General features: G+C 39.9%; 1 protein-coding gene across 4 annotated transcripts in view; it reads right to left on the bottom strand.

Moving 5' to 3' along the window:
- LOC137098536 (uncharacterized) overlaps positions 1–8,163 on the bottom strand; it is a 141,273-nt gene extending 133,110 nt beyond the window's left edge. For 2 of the 4 annotated variants that reach the window (XM_067474849.1, XM_067474850.1), the window contains exons 1-2: positions 7,890–8,163; positions 7,696–7,810 (exon numbers count right to left, since the gene is read on the bottom strand). The gene's annotated coding sequence lies outside the window, so the exon portion shown is untranslated. The remainder of the gene's footprint in view (positions 1–7,695; positions 7,811–7,889) is intronic. The other 2 variants (XM_067474847.1, XM_067474848.1) reach the window with 1 other exon arrangement.
- Positions 8,164–24,371: the final 16,208 nt, after the last annotated feature.

Here is a 24,371-nt window from a genome sequence, read left to right as displayed (position 1 = left end):
CATTAGAAAAGCAGCCATGCACAGTGGAGTATGACTGGGACTGACCACAATTTCCGCAAAAGTGCTCTCACACACTGTTGCATACACACACACAGGCACAGCCTCGACCCCAAAGTGCTGCTACACACCCAATTACAATTAAATTCTGTGCTCGGTGCTCCTCGGGGCCGGGGTATCGATGATTCATTTTGCGTTTTATCAAAGAAACAGGAGTGCCATTAAAAAGAGATCAGTCAGCCACCAGGCACGAGGAGTCCTCTTCTAATTGGCCATTCATCAAAAAGCCTTCTCAAGTAGATCGCAGCGCTGAAATATCACGCATGACAACTGAACCGCACTACATTAATTACACTACTGATGAACCTCGTGCTCTGTAGTTCGTCCCTTGTGATTCTGAAGAAGCTGGAAAACACAGACGCGCACACACCTGGGCACACGTATGCTGGGATGATCACCAAGAGAGTTGTAAGGCTGTCAGCGAAGACAGCTCGCTCTAATACGTAACAGGATACAGTGCTTTACACCAAACTACAAATCACAGTATTTATCAATGTTATATGACACTGAGATGAGCGTGAACAAACATTCCCTTTGCTTCTGTATTTTTAGCTTCAAACCCCCTCCCTGAGGTGCTGCCATTTCATCTGCTCAATATCATCACTCAACCTTTAAAAAGATGCTTTCAACCATTTCACTTCACAGCATGTCCGGCATGTTTTCAGAGACGGAGCACTGGTTTGAAAGGATATTGCAGTCACAGTCTCTCAGCTGTCTTTGTTCAACTTAGCAGTCATCAGGACGCACACAGATGAAGCATTTTGAGCTCCATCTCTCTCTTCTCACCACGCGCAGGGAATTCTTCCTTTCATCCATTTCCTGATGCACTCTAACTAGACAGTTTTCGGTCATGTCCCAAAATTATGCGTGTTAGCTCTCTAGCTTCCCTCACGCACACACACAAACACACACACAGCTGCACATCCACTGACAATTCATCCATCTCTGAATCTCTCATTTTCTGGTTTGAACATTTTGCCGCTTTTTTCCCCCCTTCTGAGCTGCTGGATCAGCTGGGGCCGGGTTCATCACTAAGCAGTTGCCCACAGGCCAAGAAACAGAGAGGCAGGCGCTGTTAGTGCGGTTACTGAGCAACTACTGGGTTAAAACAGGCATAAAAAGAGCCACATGTAAGCTTGTTTGCATGTACACATACACACACATATATTTGCAGTGGTTCCTTTAGGCGCAGGGCTGATGAGGAAAGAATCTTCAAAGTAACGGAGTGAAACCCAGATGGTGTTTGATGTGTGGATAATGATTTAGGTAAGGATACGCAACACATCCAGACTCAACAGAAGCCTGAAACTGTTGTGTAGACTCGAGAATGAAAATCCAGAAATTGAGAGCTTTACGAAGCATAGGAAATGTAGCTGTGAAGTCCTGGATGCACAGATTGTTCCTGCTGCTGTTCCTGATTGTCGCTGTAACTACTTTTCATACATCAAGCAGCAAGAGTCACCTTGTGGGAATTGAACTTGTGCCCTTGCAGACTCTTGTGAGTGTGGAGCTCTGGACTAGGCACCGCAGCTATCTGTTCATCATTGTCATACAGTAATTCAGTATGTAATGTGCCTCTAAGTCCCTAAGAAGCAGAGGAACAGACACACTGTCTACACGGGGCATGCTAAGCCCAGTCAGTGTCCTGTAGGACCGGCTATTTAACACAGGAATAAGCCAATTATCTTCATGGGGTAGGCAAATTTACAATAGGATTTACTCAATTCCTACAGGACCCCTACGTCAGGGGTGGCAGCTTATACTGTAGGTTTCTTTCTGTCATGGCCCCAGACACAAACACACACATACATCTGCAGTGTATGTGATACATCCAGCCGTGCAGATGCACATTCACACCAGCCCAAGCAAACACCTGCACAGTTACTCCTACCTACCTCAGGCACATGCTGCATTTTCCAAAATTACTGGCAGCCTTATTACACATACGCTAAAACACTTAACAAATAAACAATGTAAATAAGTTTTGTTTTTTTTTCTTTTCAAAAGCAAATGTTCAGAAAAAAGTTAATTTCCCGAGTATGATAAATGTAATTCTAAAACACTCATTACAGTCATTGGCACCTTTTATTGCAAGGCTTATTAAGGACTTCCTAAATTGTGTTAAACCATGGTAAAATTATTTAAGTAGTTACAGCTAGTGTTTTCCAATTTCATGTGTGCCTATAAATTGAGAAATAAGAACAAGTAAATCGCAGGCCAGTGAAAGCTGTAAAATTGAAAACTGCAATTCCATCACATGTTTTAATGATATGCACCAAGACGAATCATTTGAATGTGAGCTCTAAATGAAGACAATCAAATTTAACATTCAATATTATGATTACAAATTCCACTTGCTACTGTCCTAATTGCACCTTCCTCCATTTCACTGCAGCTACTGTAAAAGAGATTTGACCCTGCTTATGGATTCCACCCTCATTATCCCTGCACGTTTTAAGCAATGCAAGCCGGGCTGTGTGACTGATATTTCAGTACTTTGATCTGGTCTTCACTTGTGCACCTTAGTCCTCCCACCACTGTGACTCATGCTTTCAAGGAATGCTATGAACAAGCCTATTTTCTAGGCAGATATCCATGCAGAAATTATTCAGAATTTCACTTTTGTTAAACAAAGTTTAGGTCTAAACTGAGTTATATGAAAAGGATTAAATCTGTTGCCCTAATATAGAAAAAATAAATCAATAAGTGAGTGTTGCCTAGGAGAGGCTTTCATTACTTCTACTGGAGGTCAAGGTTAAATTATTGCACCAGAAGCTGTTTGGAAAGACGTTTCCTTGACATGAATGCTTTTTAAGTGGTGCTGGCAAGTTACAAAGGGGGGAGGAATCAATTATTCATGACAAATTATTCCTTGAAAAAGTAATTGCATTACTTTAGTGATTACTCAACAACTAATCTAGAAATGTGTTATACATTAGTTTCCCAATCTAATGTGCCTTTAAACAGGTCAAAACTAAATCCTCTATAGTTATCACATTTGGAAATATCAAACGTAAATCCTGAAAACACTGTTAGTCTGTTATTCAAACCCCAAAACAAAGAAACACCCTAAATGTAACCAAAAAGTTTTAAACGAGAAACACTTCCAGGAGCCGTGGTAGCTCAAACTTTACAACCCTTTGTGGAGACTTTGTGGGAGTCAGAGGAGAAAATCAACCCCCCAAAACTATCTGCAGAATTTGGACAAATGGCTGAATTTCAAATTGCAATCCGTACACCACTTGCTTGTTACAAAAGTCATCACATGAAGGTTACACATCATGCAAGTGTCTTACTGATTTTAAGTGAAGCCTTTGCTTCTGACTTCATTTAACTTCAGGGACCCTAGGAGCATTACTATCTTCACAGTTTTCTTCTTTCACCTGTACTTACATATATTGGCGCGGGCAAAACATTGAAATCTTTCCAATAGAATCTGAAAGAACTGTGAATAAATGCTCAGTATCATTATCCAGCACTCGATTCCTGGCTCAAACTCAACTTTCTATCAGGAACAACTAGAGAAAAGACTCATTTTAGCTCAGCACTTCAATATTTCAGCCTTTGGCTGCAAGTCCATAACCTACACACACATACAGTAAAACCAATAGTCACATGAGCTTTCTCGTTCTGTCAATGTCTGACTCTTTTACCCTCTTTCTTCCTCATTTCTACACAGTGGGGTGTAAATGTAAATACACAGAAAGCTCACACAGACCGACACGCATTCAGCCCGGAGCAGCCTCCCGTCTTTCTGTATAATAATGTCTCCAGTGGAGCGAGCTTCTGTACTTTTTTCACTGGAGTCCTCCTTCATCCCATTCATTCAAACAGCTATCCACCACTGAGCTGGGAGTTGCCTCCACCAATCTAACATCGCGCTCTGAATTTCAGTCCATTCTGGCAGTAATGCAGACCCCCTGCTGGTAGTAGATAGAAGATGTGCCTACATACTTACAATTCTTGTCACAGGGAGAAAATTGAGGAAAATCAGACTAATGTGTGTGTGTGTGTGTGTGTGTGTGTGTGTGTGTGTGTGTGTGTGTGTGTGTGTGTGTGTGTGTGTGTGTGTGTGTGTGTGTGTGCTTGTATGTGTGTGTGTGCTTGTATGTGTGTGACATTGCTAGACTGTTTGAAGACAATGATTATGTATGACTTTTCGAAGTCGCAGACTTGGGTTGCTTATCTCGACTATGTGCTTTCATATATGCATCCCCACCTGCCTGCATTACCACACGCACGCAAGCAAATGGTGATGTTGGTCTGAGAACAATCAGACCGTGACAGACTCTGCAGCACCATCCCACCGGCCTCCATAGAGGAAAAAAAAACACTGCACTGCTAGACATAGCCATTTCCTCTAAATGACCGCTCCCCTCCCTTCTTCCCATCACCACCAGGGAGAGAATGACTCCATGTCTCGACATAGCAACACTCAGGCTGGGGTCGCCGTGTCCTGCTCTAACCTCCGTGGGGGACAATGGGGACATGGCTCTGCATCAGGGGGATGATGGGGAAGAGCGTGAAGGATGTTCAAGCCGAATCTCACACTTTTCAAACAGGATGCTTGGTGTGAAACCCTTGACGAATTTCCCCATCTTAAAAACTCAGCATCAGCAATCATGTGTCTTCACCTCCTTTGATGCACGATCCCCATCAAAGGGCACTGAGGGAAACTATAGTACATCATCCCTCACATCTAAAAGGAGCATCATGTATGGATGAAAAATTGCTCGTCAGTTACTTGCCTTGAGTGGGTAATTGGAGATGATATAGTTGAGATTCAGTTTTGCGCAAAGTCACTGCAGAGTCACAAGCTTTTCACTCCCCCTTCAAAAGACTGACACCAAAGAAAAAGCACTCTGCCGAAGGTTTTATACTGCTATTCCATTTTCCCCATGCCTGGAAAGCAAGAAGAGGGGAGTATAAGCAGGATCTGAAGCAACGTTAGATCCTGGAAGCTCCTTGTTTCCTTTCCGGTTTGAAACAATCAGAAAGGGAATTCTGCCATTACATTATCTCTGTGCACGAGGGCCCTAGGGAATGTTCATGTCTTGAGCACTAAGCGTTTATTTCCTTGTTCTCTACAAGGATCCCTGGGAGGCCGTGTTGTCTGATTCATTTCACTGAACTGTCAGCTAATGAATGGTACCCGTCCGTCGACTGCCACAAGCTGTCGGGAGAGAAAAGCCCCCATGGGTGCTCATCTTTGGGGTTGTCCCATTCTCATTAGTAGTAAATCTAAAAGGAAATGGTGACTCACCGATGGTTTACCACATTCCCTGTGAGTGTTTGTTATATGTGAAGACATTATAGCTTTCACAGACCAAGTGTTTGGAAGTGTCTAACATTTTCGCCATCATTGATCCTATTTGACGAAAGATTTAGAAAAAGAACAGCTAGTGGAGTCTCTGGAACAGTATTAGTAAGTACTTTGTCTTGGAAAAGCATTGCAAGGCAATCCAGGCAGGAGAGTTAACCAGATAATGTAAGATTGGTGGGTGAAAACAGTTAGAGAAAGTCTTGAATCAAGTGTTTATTCAACCTGCTTGTTTCTCTCCTGAGCTCACACACACCTTTTTTCACATGTCCATGATCCGTTTTCCTGAGTCTGCCAGAATCGTTCCAACCTCCCTTCCCTCTCAGGGTGCCATCATCTCTTCTGAACCCCTTCTTCTACAGTTGATCAAAACGCTATCAATGGGAACTGCTGCTTTTCTCTCTTGTTACAAACACTGCACCTTTCTTTCTTCCACCTTTTATTTTTCAGACAGTTTTATTGCCAGTAAGTCACTCACTCATTGTGACCTGTCTGTCTCCATCACCCCTACCTCTCGCTTTCCTCTCCTTCCCACTCACCACTCATTTACCAGTCGTTAATCTAATGCCTCCTCATGTTCTGTCCCACCCCTACCTCTGTCCACCTTTCATCTATTCCCCCCTTCTCCATCTAACTTCCCCTCCTCTCGTCCCTTGAAGTCTCCTAAGTTCCCTCTCCCTCTGCTTCCTTTGCCCTCCTTTAGATCTGCCAATTGCTCTTGGGTTCCCATCAGGGGAAATGTAAGAGCTGCAGACTGTAAACAATTACTAACTGAACGCTGACACAGATTGCCGCTTTCTCTCTCTTAACCCCGACTAAAAGAGGAGAGAGTGTCTATCCAATCCAGTCTCCCTTGTCCTATTTTCTCTCTTGCAAAAACCTTGCAAAGCCACAGCTGGTCCAAAGAAAATTACAGAGAAGTGCTCATGCAATCAAAGATACTGATGCACACAGTGTAAGACACAGACATAAATATGCGCACAAATACACACACATCATAAAAGTCACCCATTAACATAAATATAGACTCATGGCACACATTGATTGTACCCACATACCCTGGTGCAACAATGATGTATTATACATGAGCCTTCCATACACATAAACATGTCTGGCACTGATCAGAGCCATTACAGTCCGTAAAGGCCCTTCATGTGCATGTGTGTCTGTGTGTACCTGGGAGCCATTCGTGTTTCACATTAGTTTTTATGTATATTCTCAACAAGAGGCTGTGATAGCACAAATTTCCCACTTGAGAATTGACCCAGCTGCAGATGGCTGTATCAAAAGCTTGCTGTGCTCTCTACAACATCAAGAAATTATATATAGATATAGCAGACCCACTTTTCCTGCTCTTACAAATATATAGTACGCAGCAGGCTGCGATAATCGATAGAACCTGGGAAGGCAGGTCATAAATCTAAGCAAATGTATTTCCCAGAAGGGCAATGGATGCTTAAGGTCTCACACAAATACAAACATTATTACAACTGTGCACAGCGTAAAAAGCAGCATTTTGCAGAGGCACAAGCGCATCAACGACACCCCCAGACATGAAAATCCCACATACTTATTATACCGGACTTATAGGGTCGCGTAATAAATGGACGCAATTAAGCTGGGTTTTTGAAGCGACTCACAGCCGATCAACCCCATTAGAAGCGCGCTGAACCGCAGAGAAAATGCGCATAAGGACTGAATGCAGGTAAAATATTTGCCCCGGGCTGTCGAAGCTCGGTATGTGACAGTCTGTCAGTCGCTGCCCTCCGCCGTCCTCTGGTAACGGCAGCGCGCAGACAGACTCTATTGCGCACACGCACGCGTAAAAAATATTGCGCCTGGTCCAATTTGCACAGAAAGTGACAGCCCCTATTCCTTACAGCGAAGTCAGAAGACAACATAAAGTAGAATTATGGTAGAATCGATAAATGGGTCGATAAAAGAATCAATCAATGTAAACAACAGTTGGGGGTGAAATTCCCCCACATAAAACACATATTAGTGTGCGCCAATGGAGACAGGTCCTCAATCTCTTTGACCAAGAGCTCCTAATTAGAACTCAGTGTCAAGTGTAGTCCATTAAGAAACTGAATCCATTGTAATATTCCTTAATGTAGCCACAGTTCACACGTAATTTTACTGTAAGGTCTAAGCGATAGCCTGTAGTTTTATAACATCAAAAATCCAGCACCCCTCCGGGATCTCGGGAATACTCACTGAGTCCGTCCGCCGACAGAATGGACCACATGCATCTATTTAACTGAAACAATTAACCGGAAACTATAAATTGATATTTAAAGATTTTAAGTGCCACATACCGTAATTTAAAATGTGATCTCTGGTTAATGTCAAGCGGTGATGCCAAAGAGCAGGCAGGCAGATGCAATTCCCAAATACCAAGCGAGGAGAAACTAGGTCTGATCTTCATTCAGCCTGACCGCCGAACAAACAAATCATTTAAGCTCACAATGATAGGATTTTGTGGTTTTAGTCAAATACAGTCCAAATTTACCTCTGAATATCGGATCTTGGTGTGATTGTCTCAAGTTTCTTCGTCCGTCCGTCGCCCGTACTGCCCGTCCGCTGCTCACAAAACTGAGTCCAAGAAGGACAAACGCTGTTATCGCGCTTCTCTCTCGCCTCTCTCTCTCTCTCTCTTCAATAATAACGTGACTCTTGAAATAATCTCTCGGCACGTTTGTACTACCTCTAATTTCCACGGCTTTGTCTCCTTTCCCTTTCTTGATCTCTTTATCACCACCACCTCTCTCTCTCTCTCTCTCTCTCTCTCTCTCTCTCGGAAGTGATTATTACTGGTATTACGTCCATCATCACTCATCATCACCACCTCCTCAACCACCACCATAATCGTGATCATCATCACCATCATCATCATCATTATCTTTAGCAGCGTTGTGGCTTTTCAAAATCAAGCGTTCCTATTTGCATAGTTTGCATAATCATCTTATGGGAATTTAAATTGAGGCTTCAAAATTCCTCTTTATTCAAGGTTTATTACTTGTAGCTAATGCATTAATTAGTGGTTATAAGTTCTTTGTGGACATTATTATAATAAGGATGCACAACTTTTGTCCGGGATAATTACAAAATAAAAGAATAGTTAAAATTAGAACACTATTTGAAAAACATTAGATTCCAAGTTTAAAACATTACAAGTTAACAGAATGGAAAATGTGAAGAGTATATCAACAAAGTAATAGAATTGTCTACTTGATAAATACATTAAATGCAATGCTTTATTACTGTTAATTAAAGGTTAACTTTGGTCATTTTCTAAACTAATCATATTTTCAACAATCCCCATACAGACACTAAAACCAACAATACTCACATTTCGATTCTGTCAGTTTACAACCTGGATTATCTTCCACATCTGTGCCATAGTTGTTGTCCAAAAACACATCAGCCCGACACACCGCTGCACTGGATGACAAATTTTTCATTCCACAACACTTGGTAAAGACATTTTAACAAATATTGCCCCAAGTGCTCCAAATCCGCAGCAGTCTGAAGTCAGCCAGCTAACAGCGTATGTGCAAGATCACCAGCTTGAAGCAACTAAAAATACATCTTTTGAAAGGTCTCAAATGCATGTATAAATGCTAAAATGCATGTATTGGCCTTATTGAACAAGTATTCTGGCAAACAAGAATTATTTGATTAATTATATGATTTACAGCCTAACTGACCCACAAAACCTTAATACAGGGATTCCCAGCACTGGACCGGCTTGTTTTCCAACCCACCCACTGCTGATCAGGTGTGTTCAGTCAGTGAGAAGTTGGAAAAAAAAAAACAATTTGCTTTGTTTTTGTCCAACCTACCCTAAGATCTAAGATGGTACAGTATCTTTCAGCTTGTGATTGACGCAACACCTGATCCAGGTAATTAGCAGTGGGCACGTTGGAAAACAAGCAGGACAGTGTTCCCTGTAGACCAGTGCTGAGAATCCCAAGCTTTAATAAATGATTAATGTATTACTTAAATGCCTTTTTTGTGTACATCCTACCAATCATTATAAATAGTCACGACTTCCTGTTATTTTTAAAACACTACAGATTTAAGGGTACCCTGTGGACTTCTTGGGGCAAGGGAGCAATATTTTTATGAGTGAATCTTTGCACTGTGCTCACACACATAAACAAACATGTACACAATCGTGCACATTCCTTTTGCCAATTTCACACGATTCCACTGACAGACAGTTGGCAGTAATGTGCAAAGTGGCATCTTGATATGCAAACAAAGGAAGTCAAGAAGAACACCGCCAGCAAGCAAGCATGGATGTAAGCTATGTAAGATTTTAAATATGTAATAATGGCTTAGCAAATGTTTTATGAAGAAGGAAGGGGATTCAACATGTTTTACAGAGAAACACAATCTAAAACTGCCTTTTGTTCAGCAGAAAACTCCACAGGGGCCCTTACACTATATACATTCTTCAAGGATTTGTTGTTGCCTAGTTTATACATAGTAACCTTTAAAGATGTCCCACTACAGATTCTTTTCAACAGGGGCACCAACATCATCATTAACATCATCATTATCAACACTGAGACATCACCTGATTACAGGCCAATGATAACATTATTATATTCATGTTAATCAGTGCATCTTCATCATCGCCGTGGTCCTATTTCAAAAAGCTATTACCTCCATCCTTATCACTTAAGAACAAATTATACCTCGTCATCTTTATACACATGCCCACACACATGCACACACATTTCATTCTAGTTATATATCCTCCTCAGTGATTACACAAGCACACGTCCCCCATTTTCAGCTTATACTTGTAGAGTGACTCCACCAGAAGCCCTTGGAAGAAAAGAGAGTGGGGGGGCAAGAAGGAAGATGTATTTGTGACCATTAGAATAGTGAAAGACAGGGACTATTCCTTCTCTATTATAGAAGCACAGTAGAACAGGGCCAGTCAGATGTCGGAGCATGAAAGGACTGATTTATCCACTAGGGAGAGAGTGTGTGAGCATGTGTGTGTGAGTGAGTATATGTGTGTGTGTGTGTGCGTGTGTGCGTGTGTGTGTGAGTGAGTGAGTGAGAGAAAGACAGGGACCAATGTGTACTTGCAGACTTTGCTCACTTTATTATTGAATGTTAGAGCGTGTGCTGACGTTATTAAACTGAACAAAGAGATCTGTGTGTGCTACTTGACTTGGGCTTTGGCGGCTTTTTCTTATTCTCTCTTCCTCAGGCCAAGGTGCATAGCTGTCTGGAAGTGCCACACTTTGCTGCAGCCTGGAGAGTCAGTTTTGCCATACATGTGTTTGGCAGGCTAAATCAGTTGGCTGGAGAGCAGAACTAGTCTGGGTGTATTGCACACAGTAGCAGAAAATATGCTTGTAGGCTTATGGCACTGTGTAAAGAGACAACTTGTTCCACAACAAGCTAGAGCCGTTCTGTCCTCAAAGCATCACCGGTTCAAATTCTGCTTTAATGTCAGATAAATTCTTTAGTCACAAAAAAGAAAAAAAAATCATTGTGCTATTCAGCTACAAAGACAGTTGTGCAATTAATTGTCGAAGTTTTGTAAGTGTTGTTTCTATCACCAGTATATAAAAGCATGTTCTTAGGGCTCACAACCATTAAAAGTGAATGCACAAAGTTAGATCAGCAACATCTGCTCCTGGGAGCAGTATTCCAGTAGGGTAGGGGTGTCCACATGTACAGACAATGTCCATAACACACAAAAAAAGATACTGTGTTAAAAATAAACATACAATAATATCATTAAAATCCAGACCCAGCAAATATGTGGTGGACACTCGCCACAGGCCTTGACACAGGAATAGGATTCAATAACTGTCAGCAGTGTGTGGCTCTAATACTAATCAATGTTCAATGTAGATGTCGCATTATTGTTATCATGTATTCTCTTGCCCACCATAATTGCGTAGTAAAAATCTGATATTGTGACAGCCCCACGGCAGAGCACACTGCAAAATTCAGACTACACTGTTAAAAAGTTGTGATTGCCACATTAGTGGGGGCTTTTGAGATGGCAATCAGTACATTCCTTTCATTCTGACTGAAATTTCAATAAGGAGAGATCACATGTAACAACATTCACTGATGAAAGCAACAGAAAGATTTCTTGGCAATTAAACTCCAATGATGAGAAACAGCAGGTGTGAACACAGGCAGGTAAAATTGCAAAAAACATTTAAGGAGAGCATCCAGTGATTGTTTGGTTGTAAGAGATGCAAACACAGAAATCTTTGGTAAGGGCTGTAAGTGAGGGGATTTGGCAGCATGTAGATAAATGGTAGATAAATTTATAGCAGGGATATTTAGCCAACATTAACCCACAGAGGACCAAGAAGAGAGTGACATGAAATCTCATCTACATGCACATCTAGCATCTCGATAAATTTTGTTGTTGAAATCATGAAATTTGCTACAGACATTCATGAACTCTGGGCCTTGAAAGCTGCAGCCCTGCTTGTTTTTTAACTATCCCTGCACTCCTCTGCTGATTGCTTGGATCAGGTGTGTTCAATCAATCAGAAGCTGGAGGTTATAACTTGTTCATTCATGTGTGTGAAAGATTTAACTTAAAATTTAATAAACACCTAACGATTTGGCGCAATATTTTTTACAGGCATTCAATTTCCCAGGAAAATACAGGTAGTCGTCCTGGTGACTTTAAAACCCTAAGAAACATAGTGTGGTGCCATCTCTATGTCAAAATGAAGTCCAGTATTTTGGTCCTTGACTAAATACATCCTAAACTAATAACATTCCCATTAGCATCATCTGCAAGTGTTTAAAGCAATTAAAGAATATTAGCATGCTGAGCGGCAAAGTTGTCAAAATGGTCCAAACCCAATCATTACAAATAATGTTCGAAAGCCACTGACTACTGAATGGCAAATACAGCTTGCTTTGAGCAGTGCATGTAGTGATTGACTAAATAAAGCTTTGTCCCTGGGGCTCACTATACTTGTGTGAGCTCACTGCTGAGGCTGCTTAGTACAAAAAACCCTTATACTTGAATCCGCCGCTCCTGATACCAGCTCCCATGACACTCCCATGACCTCTACAGGCCAGACTTCAGCCATACGTTAACGAATGCCAGAGAGTCTGCTTGGGAGCTTTGGGGCTCGCCGGATTTGTTTATGTTGTGCTTGTGCTTGTTCAACAGTGCTTGTTAGCCTGTTAGGCTGCAGATTTGACTCCTGATTGCTGCTGCCTGTGGACTCGGGGTGACTAGCTGCTCCAGCTTGGTTAAAATACAGAACTTTCAGTGCCTGTTGGTGTTACTGTAGTAATTGTTTTGCATTTTAATTAAAATATTTTAATCGTCACCTGGATTAGTTCAGCTATAGTCGTAATACAACATGCAAATGAGCTGGTATCGTTTCTTTATTAGTAGTATTAACACAGTTAATTAAAACAGTTATTGATTTCACTATTTATTGAGGCATTTAACAGTAGAGACCCAGAGTTGTGACCTTTTCTAATGAAACAGCCAGGTTTGATTCCATATGCTGCAGTACCTCAGTGAAGTCTCTCATTCAACATTTTTTCCTTTGTCGTTTATGATGTTGAAATAATGACTCATGTTCCTAAGGATAGATTTCTATATGCTTAGACAAATTAGCATCCACTACAGCAATGTCTATTAGCGTATAAGTTAAAACTTTCCTGATTTTATTTATAGTTATTGAATTATTTATTTTTTAGTAACCAAAAAAAAAAAATAAAGCCCTAGGCAAATAGAGCTGCTGTGCACGATTAAATTCAGTTTTCCAACTTTGTAGTTGTACACTCTGATGTGTAAAAACTTAGGCCAACTCACATCAAATATACTTGTCTTAAACTGTCAAGCAGTTCACTCAATAGAATTGACCACACTGGCTTTTTTTCCTTATTACTGATGTTAGAAACATTAACAGGATTTTGAATGATGTATTCTTTCATCTGACTTTAAACACTGACATTCACTAATTCATACTGAATTTTATTCTTTGTAACATTTTTAAACTAAATGAGACAGTGCTAGCTCAGCTACCACCCATTTGGTCTGTCAAGGGTCTTCCTACCTGCCGTTTCACAGAGCTGCTATTGTGACTGTAGTCTTAGGGCACGAACAATCTTCCCTTGTGTGGGGCAAACATGTTAGAGTAATGTAGATATTCAAAAGATGACCAGCACACGCCAGTCCCGCAGTGGGCCCTCAAGCTAACTGGGATTAAATTAATTGTGGGGCACGTTTTTTTTAACTCTTTCTGAAAGCATGAATTTGATTTTTGTACCTTTGACAATAAATGTATCATGCACAAAACCTTATGTTTTGGCTTGGATTTATTAGCTTATCTTATCAGTTGTTTCAAAGTTGTCTGCAGCCGTGTCTATATCTAAGGATTTTATTTCTCTCTATAACCATGTAGGTTATTAGGTTCCTCTTATGTTACTAAAAACACACACTAAAAATTCATCACCGCCTTTCTGCCAATGCGATTTACCACAGGATAGATGTTCTGGCTAAATGTAAAAGCTTTTATGAAGCAGGAGTGGGATGAATCATTTTTGTGTTTTGTTTATCTGCATTACAGCAACAAAACTAATATTTATTTAAATGACGGTATCAGAGATGATCATTTACTGAGTAGTTTTAAACTCTAAAAAGCAATGAGATAAAGCTGGCATGAGGTCAAAATTGCAATTGCTCTGTTTTCTGTGTCAATCTGCCTACACTTTAATGCTAAACTACTCTTTAGGCCCCTTGGGATCTAAATTATTATTAAACAAGCCTTCACACATATATTCATGTTCTAACACACTCGATTTATCCTTTGCCCTCCTATTTCATGCGTCCCAGTGAGTGTGTAATATGTGCTGTCAATGTACAGCATGTGCGATGGTTGACAGCATATGTAATTGGTGAAGGCGGCTGGAAAAGGGGTCACTCCCTGCAACAACTAAGGAGCTTTGATCCTAGTATACCATCGGGTCATCTATCAGAATACAAGGTGCACAGGGAACAGAAGGACGAACTGTACTAGCATATGCACTGTGTGTACAGAAAGCCAGTGATGGTATGTAGAGTGACAGGAGAGACAGCACAGCTATGGATGCACCAGATACACAAGCAGGTGGGCAGACAGAAACAAAGTGTGCTCACTGCAGTACGTACATGCAGCTTCATAGATAGACGGACACAAGGACAGACAGGCAGAGTGACAGATAGCACAAGGATATCAGACAACTGGACAGATGTGTGATGGTGCTGCAGATCTACACTGAGACACTGGCCAGGTATAGCACGTAATAGCACAACACTCATACAGACACGGGCACCAGCAGCTCGCTATAGTCCAAGTCGACCACAGACAGACAGATGCCCTTCTCTTGGCTGGAAAGATGCTGCACATCTGCGCGCAGACACACACATACACACACAAACACAGCTCTGCTCATCCTCCTCCTTTCCCCACCTGTCTGCTCCTTGCTGTCAGAGAGCCAGACAGGAGGTGATGTTTGTTCCCTCAGGCACTGTCATCTTCTCTCTTTCTCCCATCCTCACTCACACATCTCCTTCCCTCTCCTTTCCTTCCCATGTCCTGTTCTTTCCTTCCCTTTTATTTAAATTTTTTGTTGCATTTGCCATTTAAAGTGCTGCTGCCCCTCAAAATAATGCCACAAACAGACTGCACCAAGTGGATTTTGGATTTGTGTGTCTATTGGTGGCAAGACTCCAGGTATGAATATGTCAGGGGCTTTGTGCCAGAGAGGGTGGATGAGCGATTGTGTGAATGCAAATGGCCATATATGGAGGCATTGTTATTTGGCTTTTCTTTCTGCCTCCTTCGCTTCTCTGTCATTGATCCAACTGGCAAATATTCTTTTAGCAAATTATTTGAGCCTTTCGATGGCTATTGATGATCACTGAAAGCAAAAAGACATGGGATGAGAAGAAAGGGAGAGGAGAAGGAGGTGTAGATGAAGACAGAGCTCTGTTTCTCTAAATCTGGACATCATGCTTCACACAGGCCCATGTGGAAAATAATTATAGAATAGCATTGCTGTGTGTCAGATATAGCAGGTTTTAGCAGTCCAGCTGGTCAGTTTAGTCTATAGTTGGCGATTGTATAATTCTACAAGAAGCCAAACACTCAAATACCAAAAATACTTTTAGCAGAGTGTATTTATGTGTACAAATAGAAATTTGTATTAGGGCTGACATAATCTCTTTCCAGCAACATTTGTCATCTCAACCAGCGATAACAAGGTTCAGTGCCGGCATGAAATGAAAGGCTTTGTACCATTGTGAATTGCTCTTTACTTGTAAAAAAAAAAAAAAAGAAAAAAGGAGCAAGGAAATACAAAATATTCAATGAAGCATTTGTCGCTTTTAGAGCTTGAATTGACATGAACTGTTTTAGTGGCAGCACAACAAGCTGAAAGCACAACAGTGACATTGTACATCTACTGTATTTATCCATTATGAAATATTAGGAAATGTTTGATCACCATGGTCACTACTTTGGTCTTTAACAACTACTGAGGGAAATACTGTTTTTTAAGATATTATTTTCACTGGAAAAAGTTGTATCTACAGTCACTGTGGAAGAGAACAGTGACAGCGAACCTGTACACTGTAAAGCTACTGGCTGTAAAACCAAACACTTAATTAAAAGATGTCGAAACACTACATGCAGTTGAGAGGATTTGTCAGAGCCACATGGTACCAGCGCAACTCAACACGACTCACATTTTTTGGTTTTCCATCAGACAAAAGGTGTGGATAGCACCTGGTTCTTTTTTAGGTATCACCTCTGTCAAGGTTCCAAGCAAGTCGAATAAGTTCCAAGCATTAATGTAATGTGAGAACTGGACATCAGATCGAAACATGGATCCTATTATACTGAAGTTGCTCAGTGGCACAAAAATCCTTGCATCTCTGACTTCCAGTCTGTAAAGTTAGCAGGATGATCACTGGGTTGGACCCAGAGAGGACGAGCACATCTCCCTTACTCACGGGTCTCAGCTCCTGAATCGGCACATGAATAAGGACAAAATAAAACAAGTGCTTTTATTGACTTTCCAAACAATGCTGGACCACCTGGATCAAACTCTGATAATTAAAACAATAAACTTGCAGAGTTTGATATACTCAAAAAATTTTATTGATCATTTTATAGCCATTCCATTTCAAATGATTTCCATTAGGAAGAATCCTTTTTGGGCCAGTGTGCGTCCACTGGCCACTACACCAAAACTTCTTCACTGCCCAGCACTGATCCTGGGGGTTTGGTTTCAAGCGAAAAAGTGACACAAAAACACTGCAGGCTACTTGTCAAAGAGAAGCATCACTAACACTACATCATCTTTGTGCAACCACCGTCAGCTTGTTGTCTCAACGCAAAGTTCAACAAACATCCTAATTTTTTCATCATTTTTTGCTCCTGCTGCCTTTAAACTCTTCTGAAAATAAAAAGTTGTCCCTTTACTTTGACAGCCACATAACGAGGCTTCAGAACAACATTCCTTAGATATACTCCATTGTTCCTTTAACTTTGACGCTGACTTTAAAGAGGTTGCATTGGGTTTCATGATGATCAACTGCATTGAGAGGGCATTACATCTGCAGTGGAAAATGGCTTTTATATACTGTAACTTCCCAAAAGCCAAAAAAAGGTAACTTGGCTAATGACTAATTATTCCCTGCAGCCTTGCATACACACTCAGCCAAAGATTATTACAGGTAGAAGTACTATTCTCTAACATCACGCTAAAATGAAGGTTAGACTGTATCTTTGCGATTCAACAGACCACAGCCTGGGGACTTTTCTCTAGTCAAACAATGATCTTTTCACGTAACATCAAATGAGCTCATCAACTTAATAGTGCTACAGCACAGTCAAGCATGAAAAATTAAACATAAGTAGGTTATGGCTGTTATTTCAATGTGTGAGATACATATTAGTACATTTCAAGTTGTGTGTGCATCTAATTTTACACTTGTAGCTACAGGTTGTGCAATCAGCTGCAACTAAAAAAGCCATTCCTGTCTTGTTGGCCTAAAAAAAGGTGACTACAGATGTTGACTCAATCTGAGTTTCAGTTATTTTACCATTGGCTACTTACAATATGTAAAGCTAAACATAAATAGATTTGACAAATACGTTAGCAGATTTGGTACTAGACTAATGTTTGGTAAATGCTATTGAACCAAAATGCTTTCATCATATCCGTGTCAGAAAGTAAAAATGCTGATTTTCTTTCTGGTTTGCTAATTACTATATTATTTAATAAAGCCGCGCTCCCTTTTAAATAGGATTAGAATCATAGCTAATTGAATGCCAAACATAGTGAGCACGCTCACAGTCATTTCAGAAATGACAAAATCCAACATTTCGTGGTTTGGCTAAACACCTACAGCTTCTAAAAATTAACTTTTAAGAAATTGACATCTATCTAGTACAAGGAAAATTATATATAAATGAGAGCAAAAAAAATCACATAAAATGTAACAGTTTGGTATTGTTGGTTCCACTGGGGAACAAGCAAACCTTTCACCGGTCTCAAAATATATCTCCATAAAATTTGGCATCTGACCCTGTCCAAAAACTAATAAAATGCATCAACCAGACACACTGCTCCACTGGATGACATATTTCTGAAAACTAAGACCCTTAAAAATATTGTCCACACTGATCGGAATCTCCAGTTGACTGCATTGCCAATTTGGAGCATGTGGGGAAAAGTTTGTTAAAAATATCAGGGTCTCGATTTCTGAATTGAAGAAATATGTCACCTGTTGGACCTGTGTATCTTGCTGATGTGTTTTTAATAGTTTCTGGACAACAACTGAGGTCACAGATGAATACGACAATCTATGCTACTAACTGACAGACACTAAACATGAGTAGAGAAGATTAATTGTTGGTTTAATGTCTGTTGGTGATTGCGGACAATACAATTAGTCTAGAAAAAGACTGAAGTTATCTTTTAACTTTGCTAAAGACAACGTGATGTACAATTATATTTTCATTATTTTGTCATTTTTATGACTCTCATTATTTGGTAATTAACATACTTCTTAATTATCATTTAAACCCAGGACTAATATACATTAACCGAAATAGAATAAAATCATACCCTTACATATTAGGATGAGCTGGGAGAATGTCCTGTCAATTAATCAAATCCATGATGGGATTCAAGCCACCTCACATCCCACTATTGAAGACACTATAAACTTTAGGTCCACTGCATATTTATAAGTAGTCTAGGAATGCTTGCTCAGGATTATTTTAGTCGGATAGTGAGCATCTGTTTAAACAGAACCTAAATGACCCTTTTTTTCAGAACTGCATAAAGCACAGATGCAATTTTCGGTCTTTCTTGTTTCACTCGGACAAACTGCACAAAAGTGCTTTTCTCCTCTAATGATATCCACAAGGTCATGTTGTATACAATCAAGACACTAAAATGATAGTAACAAAGACGGACCTTAGACATTGTATTTCTAGAAAGTGGAAAGATGAATGCACTGCATTTTCTATTAGAGTCTGTACACATGTGCCTTTAGATCCACATTTTTTATCTCTGCGCATTTGTGTGCTTTTGTGCTTAAATTATACCCTCCAATAAGACCCTATTAGCTTTAACCCATTTGCTCTGTTGAACATTATAACCTTCATCAAAAAAAACACACAAAAGCCACACAATCGCTTAAATCAGACATGCAGAAAGTCAGCAGTGCCAAAATGAATCATATCTAGTCATGGTATTAACATGTGTGCGTTCTGGAGAGGAAAAGTGCCCATCCATCCAGATGCGAGCTTCCTACCAGCTGGCTCTGAATGTAAAATGCAAAATACCCCAACAGACGCCAAACTGATCCTACAAGCAGAAGATGTTGCCATCAGCAGCAGCAGCTCCAACAGAGCACAAAAAGCAGGTAGAACACCCCGGCCGCTGGCTAAATCAGTCTAATTTAAGCCGCTACAGCAAGCGTAACATTTTCCAACACCTTAAGGGCTATAGGGCTCTCTTAACTCGCCTTGTAAGTTACTTCTGTGGCAGATTAAATATCCTCTTTCATCGATCATGCATGGAATGAATCTAATCCATCAAATTTCTTCTTTAAATGTAATCTTCTGACTTGAATTTGGCAACAATTTATTGTGCGTTGCCTGGACTGAAATTGAGTAAGCAAAAAATGCACAGTCGCTCTGGAACTGGTTTATCAGAAACCCTGCTGGCTAAAGTTTTTTTTTTCTGTTTCTATTCATTTCTAATTATTGGCTCCAATCCATTTTACAGTAAATCAGATTGTGAACACATCACTACAGACAAGCTATATTTCAAGGTTGTTACACTTTCTACGAGTGTGTGAGAACTGTTTGTATCAAATATGCACTGTTGCTTTGTCCTGTTGCCAGGCACCTTACCTTCAGGACTCTGCAATGCGATGGTAGTATATTAGTGTCATAAACAGACTTAAAGATGTTAACCTATTGTTAAACCTGCGGGTGTGAATAATGGCAGATGATAACAAACAACGTTACCTTTTATTGAAACCATGCAGTTTATCCAGAGGTGTGATATGCTCAAGGACCTGCTCAGTCCGAAAAAAAATGTTCTTTTTCTCTACTCCAAGGCTTCTCAGTGAGTCTAATCATCTCTTGTCACTTTTAATTTACTTTGCTAAAAAGCAGCAGGTTTGACAAGGTTGTTGGAAAAGGCCTCGTGCTCCAAACTCCCCATTACACATAGCAACATTTGATAAACAATATGTTTCTCCAGATAGATACAGTCCACTTCAGAAACCTTATTTTTACACTGACCTTGTCTATTATCATCAGAGGATTTGTTGCAATGGAATTTTTAGAGAATGAACACACTCTCTTAGACTTAATCACTGCTGTCAACTATGTACTAAACCCTGGCATTGCCTTCACTTCTTGCTTGCTGGGCTCCTTCAAAGGCCACCTGTCCTGTATCTTCCAGCAGCTCCAGGCCAGTGCCTGTGCAGAATTCATGCCAGCGACTGGGGCTTCTCTCGCCTCTCTTCTGGCCAGCTAACAACCAACCCCCACGATGAGGAAAGCTTCACAGCCTGGCTGTGCACTACCCAAACAATAGAAGGGGTTCACTCTTGAATAAGCCTTAGCCTGTGAAGGTGTAGTGTAACTGCAGATTTTGTGACCTGGTGCGGCTATGAGATTGGATATATGTTAAGATATAATTGCTGTTTTGCCAGGTGCACATTTAGACAACAATCCCTTCATGTGAGTCATTGTTGACATATTCTTTTTACCTAGTTTGTGTATACCTGTCAAAAGTTGGCCACAAAAGGGCAGACTTAGGACTATTCACCCCTGACAGACAATGGCCTCTCTTCCACATGAACTTCTGCCGTGCTGAGATCATGGAAAAGAAATGGAAATGGCAATGATAACATAAATAACATGTATGCAGATGCAGTTAGTTGGGGGCAGGCTCAGTATGGTCTAAACAAAATTTCCATTATTATAGTTGTGATCAGCCAGGTATGCAAAGCGATAATTTCAGAACTGATTCTCCAAATCAACACAGGCTTCATGAGAGTGCCATTTTGCATGGGCATACACATAGTTAGGAAGTATACCTCGACCCTAAGCAGAAGTCAACATGCTGACATGAAATCCCATGCAATAACGCTGCTGGTTATCTAAAGAATAGCTTGTTTTTTCCAGTGAATATGTACAAGAAATCCTGGAAAACACACAATATTTTGAAATAGTATTCAGTTAAAACAACTGTAAAATAAAAATGTAACATATACTTTTAAATTTTTAATTCCAGCCTAGTTTTGCGAGACAGCTGGATGAATTTTTCTCTTCGAATCTGAGTCAGAAAGAAGAAAAGCTAATCACAAACCTTAAAATAATCCTCCTCCTCATTTTATTCTGAATTACTCTCCAATAAGTCATGTTTTGTCTTCAACTTTGCTCTCTCTTTCCTGGCAACAATTTCATATAGTTGAGATTTTATTTTTAATTGTGATGCTGTGTTTGTAATATTACAGATTCCAAATCAGTTGATTCATTATCCTAATATCCTAATCATAATAACTATAATTATTTGCTAGTGTTGGCAAGAGCTTAATAACTTCACAGAATTATAAAGGTTGGGCTATGATTGAAAGGAGTGTGTAAAGTGTTTTTTTAACTACAACTAGAAGGTAAAAGTGTTTACAGCTACTCCAGTTGGCCCCACTGAAAGGCCAAAAATCAAGAACCAATAACCTTTTATAATCATGCACACTTCTGAATCCCTTCAAGGGAAATTTTCAAGAATACAAATAACCAGTTTGGAAAATATATCTTGCCTATTTTCTTCCCAGCCACAGTAGCAAGTTCTAGACACAGCCCTTCAAATTTCAAAGAGAGAAAGGTCTAGGACAAGGGGTTAAACTATTTTTCAATACGCCAATCAGAATGTTGTATAAACCATACTGATCTCATTCATCACACACTCACCAGCCGCTTTCTTAAGCACACTTAACTGCTAACCTAACCTAACCGCAAACATCCAATCATTCAATCACATGGCAGCCAATCAATGCATCTAAGCATTTGGACATGTTCAAGATTATCTGCTGAAGTAGCTGAGTATTTCAGACACTACTGATCTACTGAGATTTTCACACACAAGGTTTACAGACAATGGTCTGAAAACAATAACTGGAATACTAAGACAACAAAGAATAGACACACCTACATAAATATTGTTAAGAGAGAATATGTAGTAAGTCTCAGTAATCTAGGTGAAAATATCTTGTTTTTATGCCAGAGGTCGGAGGAGAAAGTTGGAAAACATTGCCCGGTCTGGTGAGTCTCGATTTCTGCTGCAACACACAGATAATAGGGTCAGAACTTGTGGTATAACAGTAGATTGGCATCGTGGATGTTCAGTCGACAACTCTGTGCCCACTGCATTAAGCAATTATGTTAATATTGAAGGAATGTCTCCAGCACCTATGCAATGAAGAATTAAGGCATTTCTGAAGAAGGTCCAACCCAGCATTAAGGTGTACCTAATAAAGTTAAGTGTTTTAAAACTGAAGGCTACATTCGTAGCCATGGGAAGCAGAGTTGCTGGGATGCTACAGCTGTCACATTTTGTTTTAAAGAGCACCCAGACGCTAGAAGCTAAAGCAGCAACAAGTAGGTTTGCACAGTTTATTCAGCTGGTGCAGCAAGAACATACTACAACACTTATAGCAACTTAAAATTCCCAAATACTCTTTTCCAAAGATCAACATTACTACTCAAAAGCAGGTCTCTTAAACTGCTCCAGTTCACTGGTAAAACAGGATATGAGTGAAGCATAAAACAGCGAGAAATAAATGCAGGCCAGCTGGCTTTATGCACTCATACCTTGATTACCATCTGATGGAAAGTGTGTGTGGTTGTGTGGAGGGAAAATTAATTAAGGGATGGACTGGGTAGAGAGGTGATGGGCTGGGCACACAAAAACACCAGGCATCACATACAGGCATTTTAAAAAAAAAAAATTTATTTTTATTTATTTGTTTTTATTCACCAAAAACAAACCAACAGACAACAACAAAAAATAAATACAGTCCATATTAACAGATAATATTAACACATGCTGGTGCCCAAGCCCTTCCTCCCCAATTTTATCAAGAAAGCCATAAGACTGCCAAATTACATATAATAATATAAAATCGAGTTCATCTCTAGAAAATGTATTTAAATGGCATGTATGTCCTCGCCTACCTTACTTGTAATGTTTTTTACCTTGCACTGTAAAGGCAATGTTCATTTTAATGAGTAACAGCAATACATTATAAATATTAACCTGTACACAGATATAGTAATTAAGATTCCTATCATATCAGTCATGTTTATGCTAAACTATTCTGAGGATAAAACAGTTTTATTAGCTTTTGTTACCTAAATTTTACATCATCAAAACCCACCAATATTTTTTCCATGCCCATGTACTTAATTTGGCTACCAGATAAAAGAAATTCTTGACAAATACATTATAAACTTTAAGAAAAACAAGGAAAGTGAGTACCTTTAGTGCCGCTCTTTCATCCACCATAAATAAATGAGCACTTCCTCACAATTTCAAACTGAACTTTGTAGTATTGTCTCTTTCTGCATTGTTAATGTATGAAATGTCTGCAAATGTATCTAGTGTTGGAAAATGTGTGATTTGAATATGTCTGTGTGTATGTGTGTGTGTGTGTGTGTGTGTGTGTGTTGTAACTAGTCAACTTTCATCTTCAAGAGCAAAGGCTCAATGTCAAGCTGCCAACTGAAAGAAGGCAATTCCCCTTTCTAGTCTTTGTTCCCAAAGTAAAGAATTCACATCAGTGTATCTCTTAAAGAAAACGCCCTTACTGGAATACTAAGACAACAAAGAATAGACACACCTACATAAATATTGTTAAGAGTCAGGAGAGAATAAAAAAGATTTGGGATACATCTAACACGATCATATGGGACACTCATGCAAGAAGAGATGCGCTTATAAACAACAAACACAACAAGAGCCAAGTGAGAGATAATCTCAGTAATGATGATAATCACCAACCATCCAAGCAAAGAGAAAATAAAGTTTGAACAAATTATACAATGGTTAATTCCCACATCATCCCCCACCTCAACCAGCAAGGAGGGAATTGGCAGTGGCTGAGCTGCTAACAATGATAAATTGTCCATACCTGTGATCATATTAACAATAATTATAGCAGTATTGTATTTTTTACAGTGATGAAAATGGATTCTGTGAGTGAAATACAAAGCGTAAGGTGGGATGTGAAAGTGGAATCTTTTTCGTTTCTCTATGTAAAGTAATTTCGCATCATGTTCGTTTTCTCTTTCATCAAGGGGTCGTATTGTTTCGGCTCAGCTCCGGCTGACAGAGTGTAATTTACAGGTGGAGCCAGGCTTCCTGCTATCCATGAAAAATTGGCCTCCAT

Source organism: Channa argus, chromosome 14 (assembly GCF_033026475.1).
Source record: "Channa argus isolate prfri chromosome 14, Channa argus male v1.0, whole genome shotgun sequence".
Taxonomy (NCBI): Eukaryota; Metazoa; Chordata; class Actinopteri; order Anabantiformes; family Channidae; genus Channa; species Channa argus.
This window is presented reverse-complemented; position numbering and strand designations above follow the sequence as displayed.